The following is an 11,580-nucleotide window of genomic DNA, read 5'->3' as shown; positions in this document are numbered from 1 at the left end:
AGCTCCAAAGTCCAGAACGCTTCTCGAGACAGCAAACTCTGCTGCCAGGAACGGCTTGAGATAAAGACCATTCTGGTAGTGGGGCAGAGAGAGGAAACAGTTTGCAGGAGGAGAGCATTTCGGAATGGCTTCAGAGGCCCTGAATTCCACTGACTCCAAACTGGATAAATTGATGGAAATGGTTCAGGGGCTACAAAACTCAATGGGACAACTTGCCCTTGAGGTCAGAGATACTAAAGAGCAGGTACAGCTCTTGCTTCAGAAGCAGAAAGGGTCTGAAGCGAAAATTGAAGCCTTAGAACGAAATGTACAGTTTCTCAATCAAAAAATAACAGATTTGGAAAATCGTCAGAGACGCCGAAATCTTATTCTCACAAGCATACCAGAGTATATAAGCGATAAAGATCTGATCAAATCCTTGACCCAATGGTGGGAAGAACTTGGAATACCAGCTTCGCCTGATGACATTGAACGTGCACACAGAATACCGTCATATGTAAAGGAAGATAAAAACCAGCATAAACAAAGACCAAGGCCAGTGATAATTGCCTTTGCCAGAGAATCTACTTGTTTAAAAGTCTAAAATCCCTGAGGAAAGTACAGGATTTAAAGTATAATGGAAACAAGGTGATAGTCTTTCAGGACTTGGCAAAATCTACTAGGGATGAAAGAGCTTCCCTCAAGGTCGTAACAGACAGACTCAGAACAGAGAAGATTATGTACACCTGGGCCTTTCCAGCAACTATTGTTATCTACAAAGGAGGAAAAAAACTCACTGCGAGAACTCCACAAGAGGGAATCAAGCTTCTTAGGGACCTGAACTTAACTTCTCCTTCACCCAAGAGACACTCTGCTGAAACAGAATCAGATGGGGAAATTGATCCAACAACTGAGGGAGAGGAAGAAGGAACTGGCTCACACTCACATTTAAAAACAAGAAAGGCCTCAAAGAAAAAAACTGGGAAACATCATGCATCCTCAAACAGGTCACGAACAAGAAGGAACAACAAATAGTGTGGCAGGAGTGATTGTACAGGAAGACTGAAGAAGCGCAGAAAGTATATAATAAATCACTAGTTATAATGTTAGAACCTTCATAACTTTGAAAGACATCTAAGACTGAAGAACATTATAATAGAAAAGTACTATCTGCATCTAAAAATTGCAAAGGGGTATCTGTGTTAAGGTTTTTATGTTAAGGCACTTTTACAATAATGATCACTATGTAAATTCATAAATTATACTGTTAAGTATTTGAAGGAGCTGGAAAGGGAAAGCTGAAGCAGATTTCAGGAAAAGCAATAGTGGATTTACCTTAAGGGATTAATGTTAAGTGGCTCTCACAATAATGATCACAAAATGAATTCAGAAATTATATTGTTATTTATTGGAAGGTACAGCAGAATCTTTATTATATAGAATTAGTGGGTGGTTCATAGGTTAAAGGTCAATGCACGGAAGGGGGGAAGTCGCAGCAGGGGACTCTGCCCTCATGAAACTCTGGCCGATGGCGAGGATATTATTCTCAGCCATTCCTCCCTTACTTCAGGGGTGGGAATCAGAGGTCAGATGGGGGAGGGGGGTAAAGGGGGTAAGGGCGGGTAGGGCTATAGGAAAGGGAACAAAAGGAACAGTTAAAAACAGAATAGCAACACGGACTTATAAAATTTTGTGGAAAGTGGCAAAAGAACAAACCAATCATGATGGATGATGGTATCAATATTATGTCGGTAAACACGAACGGGCTTTCGACACCGGTTAAGAGGCACAAATTATCCAAATTGTTAAAGGAAAAACAAGTACATATTGCATTAATTCAAGAATCACACAAAAAAATGGGGGACAAAACCAAATTGCTTTACGATAAAAATTGGGATATACAGTATGAATCAAGGGGCTCAAACAAAGCCAGAGGAGTTGCCATACTAATAAAGGATAATCTAAACTTTGTGCTGGAAAAGGTCATTAAAGACACTGAAGGTAGATTCATAATGATAATAGGTAAAATTAACAATACTCAGGTATCAATAGCAAGTGTCTATGCCCCAAATCAGAAACAAATAAAATTTATAAACAAAACTTGCTCAAAAATAGAAAAGCATGCAATAGGAGATATAATAGTCGGTGGGGACCTAAATTTACAATTGTACAAAAAAACGAAGAGTAATAGAACTGGAAATTCAGGTACAAATTGTAAGATAAATTTCAGTAAGTGGAACTTAATAGAGGCCAACAATAGAATAGGGGAAAGAGCAGATACCCCAACACACTACTCACATAGGCACTCAACATTTTCTACCATAGACTATTTCCTGGTGGGAATCAACAACACAATGCCAATAAAAGAACTTTTGGTGGGCAATTATTGGCCAGGAGACCATGCACCTCTCTACTTAAAATTAGGAAATTATACCATAAACAAAGTGAAAAAATGGAGATTTAACCCAAAAGTTGCTTATAAAGAGTCAGACAGGAAAGAGATAAATGAACAAATTATTCAGTATTTTAACTTAAACAGAACCCCTGGAATGAAAGAAAACATAGTTTGGGATGCTTTCAAGGCAGTAATTAGAGGAAAGTGTATAACAATCGAGAAGGGAATAAATAAAAGAGAAAATGAAAGATTAAGGAAATTGAGGTCTGAAGTAGAAGAAGCGTTCCAATCATTTCAAAAAGACCAAACAGTGGGGGGGAAAAAGAGATGGATAGAGTTAAATAAACAACTAGAAAACCTGGAGGAAATTGAAAGTACAAAGAAATATATCTGGGTCAAGAACGACTTTCAGACAAACTCCATAAATAACACAAAGAAATTAGCAAATTTCCTAAAAAAGAAACAAGGGAAAACAAAAATATTTAATTTGAAAGACGAGATGGGCCAAATAAAAACAAGCGAGGAGGACCTAAAGGAAATAATGGCCAATTACTACGAAAAGCTTTACACGAGTAAGGATACAGTGAAATCGGAAGGACTACTCCAAAAAAAATTAGACCCTCTATCCCAAGCAACACTGGACAGGAACATCACTAGCAATGAAATAGAGGAGGTAATAAAGAAATTAAAAATAAACTCTTCACCAGGCCCCGATGGGCTCACTACAAATTTCTATAAAATTTTTCAAAAGGAAGTCACCCCTAATTTACTAATACTATATAATGAAATCATGGAAAATAAACTAATTCCAGAAACATGGAAAAAATCCGAAATTATAACAATTTTAAAACCAAACAAAGAGGGGACTGACCCCAACTCATATAGGCCTATTACTTTATGCAACGTGGACTATAAAATTTTCACAAAAATAATAGCTAATAGGCTGAAAGAGGTAATACCCACTCTAATTGAGGAAGATCAATACGGCTTTATTATAAAAAGAAAGATAGCGGACCCAATTAGAAATATCATAAATATAATTGACCATGCAACTAGAGAGAAAACAAAATTACTTCTAATAAAATTAGATGTTTATAAAGCATTCGATACAATAAATCATAATTATTTGGCTAACTTATGCGAGGAGAGTAACTTAGGAAAAAAGATATGTGGAGTAATTAAGGAACTGTATAAAGATAATCTAGCTGAAGTGATAGTAAACGGATCCAATTCTAGAACTATTGAAATCAAAAGCGGAACCAAACAAGGTTGCCCTCTTTCCCCCCTTCTCTTTGCCCTAGCAATAGAACCTTTTGCTAATCTAATCAGATCGAACAAAAACATAAAAGGATATAAGATAGATAGAGAAGAAATAAAAATAAATTTGTATGCAGACGACGCAGTAGTGCTCATAGGTTCAATGGAGAATTCGGTAATTGAAGTAACGAAAGAAATTAAAAAATTTGAAAAGTTCTCAGGCTTAACAATTAATATTGAAAAATCAGAAATCCTACCTAAAAACATGAACTGGAAGGAGGTGAAAGAAGTCCAATCTATTCTAGGGGTCAAACTGGGGGAAAAGAAGTTAAAATACTTAGGAGTGTATATACCTAAAAATCTAAATAACATAATTCAGATAAATTATAACCAACTATGGAAGAAAATAAGCAAACAGATTAACAATTGGAAAAAATGGAATTGGGATATAACAACAAGGGTGAAGACATATAAAATGATGATACTGCCCAAACTTTTGTACTTATTTCAATGCCTTCCATGCAGCATTCCTCCCAAAATAATAAAGAAATGGGATAACTCAATTAAAACATGGGTAGTAGGTTCTAGTAAAACCAGAATTGCAAATTCAATTTTTTATACTCCACAAGAAAATGGAGGTTGGGGAGCACCTTGCCTCCAGAACTATTACGAAGCCTGTCAATTGGCTAGGTTACTTGAATTAGATATCGGTGAGCCCAAAAGATGGGTTAGGTTAGAGAAATTAACAAACGGGTGGGAATATGGATCTTGCATTATGGGGAAAATTGGGGGAAAAGAACTAAAAAACATAAAAGGAGGCCCCTTGTCATTAACAATGACTTGTTGGGGAAAATGGCAAAATAAACTCCCAGTAAATAAAATAGACAAGCTCCCAATAGGTTCCTTAGACAACAGAAAACCCCAGCTATATCGCAACATGCTAAAGAAACTGGAACAAAACGGAATAACAAAGATTGAGGACTTACTAAAACCAGACGGGACTGTAATTCAATGGGAGGAAATAAAAGATAAATGCGGGCATGGAAATTGGTTACAATGGGGAGGGCTGTCTAAAAAGCTAATAGAATTGAAGAATAAGGAAACCTCAGAAACAAATCTCGACAAAATAATAAAATGGAAAGTAGAGAGGGAGAAAGGAATCATGGGATTTATATATAACACAATCACCGAAATACAATACAACACAAAATCTACCCTAATAGAAGTCTGGAAGGAGGAATTAAGTTGCAGTGAGAGAGAAATAGACAATTGGATTAATTCAATCAATAAAATAAAACACCTAAAGATTAAAGAAATGCAACGAAAAATATTGACAAAATGGTACAGAACTCCTGTGCAACTGGCGCATATCACAAAAACGTGCCCAAAATTATGTTGGCACAACTGTGGTAAAATAGGAACATATGCCCACATGTGGTGGGAATGTGAAAAAATCCAAAAGTTCCAAGAAATAATCAGGAAAGAAATGGAGGAGCTATTAGGGATCAAGATAGAATGGAATAAGGCCCAATTTTTCACTCAGAAATTCGAAAATAAAGAGGAATATAAGGAAAGTGAGGAAATAATAAAACATATGATAGAGGGAATTAAAGCCTCAGTGGCCCTGGGCTGGAAAGACCACAAGAAATGGGATACAAAAACCTGGTACAAATATTTAGCAGATTACATTCTTCAAGATTATATTAGCGAAAGGAAAAGTTACTATATGACGGGTCAAAGCAAAAAGACATGGAAAGCAAAATGGAAGGGTCTCATATATAGAATAAAGGGGAAAGATAAATATACGGTGTTGAACAAAACTATTCTCATGATAGAACAATTGTAATAAACACAGCTAAAGTATTTATTTGTTCCCGGGGGGGGGGGGGTGCTGGTGGCGGGATTGGGGAAAAAAACTGGTATTTTGTATGTTATTTTCAAAGATGGTATGTTTCTATGTATTATACAATAATAATAATAATAATAAAAAATGCTAAAAAAAAAATAAAAAAAAAACATTCAGAGGAAAAATACGTTCCAGGTCACCACAAGTTTCGAAGATGCAGCTTGCTTTGATGACTAATCTTGATTGATGTTCTGCCTTTTCTCTAGTGTGGAACTCAAGTTGGTGTATAACAGTGAAAATAGACATAGTATAACATTCAAGTAGATTGAAGTTTTAAAAGTAACTTGGGCAGTCCCTAAGTTAGAAATAAGATAGTCGGTCATATAGGTTTGTTCATAAGTTGAATTTGTATGTAAATCAGAACAGGTATTTATTTATTTATTTATTATTTATTTGGGGTTCTTGTACCCCGCCCTTCTCACCCCGGAGGGGACTCAGGGCGGCTTACAGCTGCAAGGCGCACCTAGACGCCTGCTACACAAACAATCATCACAAAAATATAACAGTACAAAATCCCACAATTCAACATTATCCAATAAAACAGTAAAATGATAAAAACAGTAAAACAATACAAACCTGGATCTTCCTCCTACCCATCAGTGTACAATTAACTCAAAGATCTGTTTTGGTTCCATTTCGACAATCCTGCCGATCTTACACATCTGATTGTCTTATTTGGTTGTCATTGTCTAATTGCCTGGTTGCCCAAAGGCCTGGTTCCACAGCCATGTCTTCACCCTCCTCCTGAAGGAGAGGAGGGTTGGTGCTGTTCTGATTTCCCCCGGGAGTGAATTCCACAGGTGGGGGGCCACCACTGAGAAGGCTCTGCTTCTCGTCCCCACCAGCCTCACTTGTGAGAGTGGTGGGGTCGAGAGCAGGGCCTCCCCAGATGATCTCAAATTGCGAGGTGGGACGTAGAGGGCGATACGTTCAGACAGATACACTGGACCAGAACCGTATAGGGTTTTGTAGGTTAAGACCAGCACCTTGAATTGTGCTCGGAATTGAATTGGCAGCCAGTGGAGCTGGCACAACAGGGGGGTGGTATGCTCCCTGTATGTCGCTCCGGTGAGCAATCTGGCTGCCGCACGCTGGACTAGTTGGAGTTTCCGAACAGTCTTCAAGGGCAACCCCACGTAGAGCGCATTGCAGTAGTCTATCCGGGATGTAACAAGAGTGTGGACCACCGTGGCCAGATCAGACTTCCCAAGGTACGGGCGCAACTGGTGCACAAGTTTTAATTGCGCAAAAGCTCTCCCAGCCACCGCCGAGACCTGGGGTTCCAGGCTCAGCGGCGAGTCTAGGATCACTCCCAAGCTGCAAACCTGTGTCTTCAGGGGGAGTGTAACCCCATCCAGCACAGGCTGTAACCCTATACCCTGTTCGGCCTTCCGACTGACCAGTAGGACCTCTGTCTTGTCTGGATTCAATTTCAATTTGTTAGCTCTCATCCAGTCCGACACAGCAGCTAGACACTGATTCAAGGTCTGGACAGCCTCCTTGGTGACAGGCGGAAAGGAATGACAGATCTGGACATCATCTGCATAGAGATAACACCGCAGTCCGAAACTCCGAATGATCTCCCCCAGCGGCTTCATGTAGATGTTAAACAACACTGGGGACAGAATAGATCCCTGAGGGACTCCACACGACAATGGTTGTGGAGCCGAACAGGTGTCACCCAGTAACACCTTCTGGGACCGTCCCTCAAGAAATGACCGGAGCCACTGCAAAGCAGTACCTCCAAGTCCCATTTCTGTGAGTCGTCCCAGAAGGATACCGTGATCGACGGTATCGAAGGCCGCTGAGAGGTCCAGGAGAACTAACAGGGACACACTCCCCCTGTCCAGTTCCCTGCGCAGATCATCTACCAAGGCGACCAAGGCTGTTTCCGTTCCATGTCCCGGTCTAAAGCCAGACTGTGCCGGATCAAGATAATCAGTGTCTACCAGAAATCCCTGGAGTTGAGCTGCCACCACACGTTCCAGGACTTTGCCCAAATAGGGGAGATTGGAAACTGGCCAATAGTTGTCTAATTGAGTGGGTTCCAGTGATGGTTTTTTCAACAGCGGTTTGATAATAGCCTGTTTTAAGCTCGCTGGAATCTTGCCCTCCTGTAAGGAGGCATTAACCACCACCTTCACCCACTCCGCCAAACCCCCTCTGGCTTCTTTTATAAGCCAGGATGGACAGGGGTCTAGGATGCATGTGGTAGGCCGCACCTCTCCAAGGATCCTGTCCACATCCTCAAGCTGAACTAATTGAAAAGAATCCAACAAAACTTGACAAGCAGATGCTCTCATTACATTCTCAGAGACTGCAGGTAAAGTGGTGTCAAAACCCGACCGAATCCGCCCAATTTTATCTGCGAAAAATTGAGCAAACGCTTCACAGCGAGCTCCAGAGCTGTCAGGGATCTCGCTTTTCAGCGGATTTAGCAGACCCCTGACAACTCGAAAGAGCTCAGCTGGACGATTCTTCGCAGATGCAATATTGGCAGCAAAAGATGTTTTTTGTGCTGCCTCTATTGCCACACCGTAGGACCTTAAGAAGGTATTCAAATGTGTTTGGGTTGATTTAGTCGGGTTACTGCGCCACACGCGCTCTAGCCACCTCTTCTTTCGCTTCATTGCTGCCAGCTCCTCAGTAAACCAAGAAGCCGGGTTAGCTCGGTTACTCGAGAGGGGGCGTTCTGGAGCGATTGTGTCGATTGCCCTAGTCATCTTGGTGTTTCAGTGAGAGACCAAGGCATCGACAGGGTCGCCAGCCAGGGAGGTGGGAAAATCCCCAAGAGCCGTCAGGAAACCATTGGGATCCATAAGTCTCCTGGGGCGGACCATTCTAATGGGTCCACTACCCCTGCGGAGGTTGGGAGGAGCAGTCAGTCTAAACCTAATCAGGTGGTGATCGGTCCATGACAAAGGAGCGATGGTTAGCTCCTCCACCCCGATACTATCACCCCATCCCTGCGAAAAGACCAAATCCAGTGTGTGCCCAGCGGTATGGGTGGGACCAGATACTAGTTGGGACAGGCCCATGGTTGTCATGGCGGCCATAAAGTCCTGAGCTGCACCTGACAGAGCAGTCTCGGCATGAACATTGAAATCCCCCAGGACTATAAGCCGCTGGGAGCTCAACGCCATGTCCGAGACCACTCCTGCTAGCTCAGGAAGGGAGACTGTCGTGCAGCAGGGTGGTCGGTACACTAACAGAATCCCTATCCTGTCCCGGTCACCTAACCTGAAGCCGGCACACTCAAATGTAGATGATTGTGGGATGGGGCACCTGATTAGGGGAATACAAACCTTATAGACCACTGCCACTCCTCCTCCCCGCCCTCCGGGCCTTGGCTGGTGCTGAACAGAGTAACCTGGCGGGCAAAGCTGGGAGAGGTTCACACCTCCCCCCTCGTCCAGCCAGGTCTCCGTTATACATGCCAGGTCGGCCTGTTCCTCCTGAATTAGATCTCGAATAATGGAGGACTTCCCATTTACCGACCTGGCATTGAACAGCACCACCCTTAGCCCAGAAGGACCACCATCCTGACATCTCAGTTGTATCTTGTTGGGAGGATTTTTTTTTGGAATCGCCAATATATTCCTATTATTTTCAGGCCAAATTGATTGTGAAGTTGTAATATGGGTAACTTTTGGGATTGCCAGTGTTCTATTGTAAATTTTGAGCCGGATTTGTTTTTGTCTTACATTCTTAGAGCGTTTTAGGTTTGCCAAATTATTGCTGAGAGTTTTGGGTCGGATTGAGTAGTTTGTTCTCCCTTTCCCGTATCTTCCTCTACCTGTCACCACCTCTATAGCAGCCCCCACACCCATAGAATCACCCGTCCCCGGGGAATTCCCTCTCATTTCCTCACTTACAGTATCAGATGTTAATGCATAATAATCATAATCATAATCATAACAGACATTGTTGTGGTTATAAAATTCTATACCCCTAGGGTCCCCCCCATCCTTGCTTCCAGTAAAGTGCATTTGAGTAGTATTAACAGAGAGGATTATCAGCAATACCAAAAAAGACAGCAGCGATAACATCAGGCGATTTTAAATTCACAGTGCTGTAGTAAAGTGCTATAGTGCTATAATACCACACCTCACAGCAGCTTGTTGGCTCTGAACCAGTTAATAGCTTATGGCAACCCAGGCAGACTAAAGTGCAGGATTAAAGTGCTAGATTACAGTACTGAATGACTTTCTATGGCTCAGATTCTAATGACCCATTTAGTCCCCGAGCTGGCTTAAAGTGCTTAATAATTCAGTAGCTCAAGGGCTATGCCCACATAGATGTCCCAATGTCATTCAATTAGAGTGGGCCAATCCGAACAAGGACCCCGCTTCTAGGGCCCGTGGACAGCAAGCCGGCACCCCTTGGCCAGGCCCCTAGTTCTTCTTGGCCGTCCAGAGAATCTGATGGAAGTCAGAGGGAGTTGGTCTTATATATTGTGGGCTCCAAAAGGTAGGTGTTATTGCACTTCCAGCCAGAGAGGGCGCTGTCGCAAAACAGAAGTTTTATTACTATGAGTTCTCAATGGTCTCCTGATGGGTAGGCCTTCCGGTCGGTGCTTAAGTCCTGATGGGAGCGTGGCGATGTTCGATCCCGACGCTAGTGGGCGTGATGGATAATGCCCCACACTAGCAATCAGCAGCAAACAACATCAGGGCGTCAAGCATGGCGTCCATACGACGCAGGTTCATGGGGCCTCCTCTGCAGTCGACACTACACAGACGACCGGGCCGACTTTACCGCCAGTGGAAAACAGCCGTCGAAAGGGAGCAAAGCCGCCGCAGCGATGCTACACACGGGCAGCACAGCGCAGCGCCGACAGCCCGCAGACAAGCGCCGGGCCTCCCCGCCGCACTCCCAAAGACCGCACGGCCACGACGACCCCGCAGCCGGGTCAGAAGGCACGGCCCAAGGCACCGATCCGGCAATGGCGGCCGCAGAGCCGGCCGGCGCTCCAGCGACAGGGAGGACGATGGTAAGAACGATGGGAAGGGCCATGTGGATCGGGTTGGAAAGGAGAGGAGGGGGCGGCACTGGCCCACAAAACGGCTTGAGATATTGCAGCCACAATCAGTCAGGGCCGTCGGCTCGTCCGGCTGGGCCGAGCAGCAATGCAGCGCCGCGGTAGTAATGGCGGCTGCGAGGGTGGTTTTATCTCTCTGCTGGCCTGATGAGATGGTGATACCAGTCGCGACCCACCCAGCGAACCAGGCGTTAGGTGGACATCAGGCAGGCCCTCAGAGCTCAAGGGACCCGGTACGATCTTACCAATTAAGGGTTGAGGGTTGAGGGAGCCAGCCGCGATGGATGGCGGCGCTCTACCTCGTTTATCTCCCTCCACTTCTTCTCCCGGTTCTCCTATCCTCCTGGAGTTTTCTGACCGCCGTGGGCCTTTTTCGAGACCCCAGGTTGTTCTGGATCCCTTCCTTGGGTTAGGGAGGATCAGGAGGGGAGATGGGCCTCGGATTCCCTTGGATCAAGTTCTTATTGAGTCGCAGCTCCGAGGAGTGCTGCCATCCGCCATACCGGAGTACATTTTAAAGTGTAACTCCAGACATATGTGTGTGTGTGTATACACACACACACACATAAAAAGGTAAAGGTTTCCTCTGACATTATTATTTATTATTTATTTCTGGTATTGTAGTAGCAGGAGCGGTTTGATGAAAGGAGACACAGAGAGAGGTCTGGAGACTTTAAAGCACGTTTATTTATCCAGCTGGAGTCTGGTGTGGAGTCACCTCTAATCACACCAGCCGCGATCAAGGTGCAGACTGGCCTTTTATAAGTTTCAGACTCAAGTAGACAAAGAACATACTACAACATATGTCATCGTCATCCCTACGTCATCTGAGCATCATAAGAATATCAGGTTCCCCCTCCAACATGCAAAAATATGTCTCTGTGTCTAGGTGAAGAGCATGCATTTTGCAGTCATTGATCAAGGGGCCTCCTCTGACCTGTCAAAAGATGCTTCTCCGTCCTAGCACGGGTTTCTCCAACAGGCTTATCTCTCTTCTGGAAT

The sequence above is a fragment of the Anolis sagrei genome, chromosome Y, assembly GCF_037176765.1.
Source record: "Anolis sagrei isolate rAnoSag1 chromosome Y, rAnoSag1.mat, whole genome shotgun sequence".
NCBI classification, from domain to species: Eukaryota; Metazoa; Chordata; class Lepidosauria; order Squamata; family Dactyloidae; genus Anolis; species Anolis sagrei.
Note: the sequence above shows the minus strand (reverse complement) of the source record.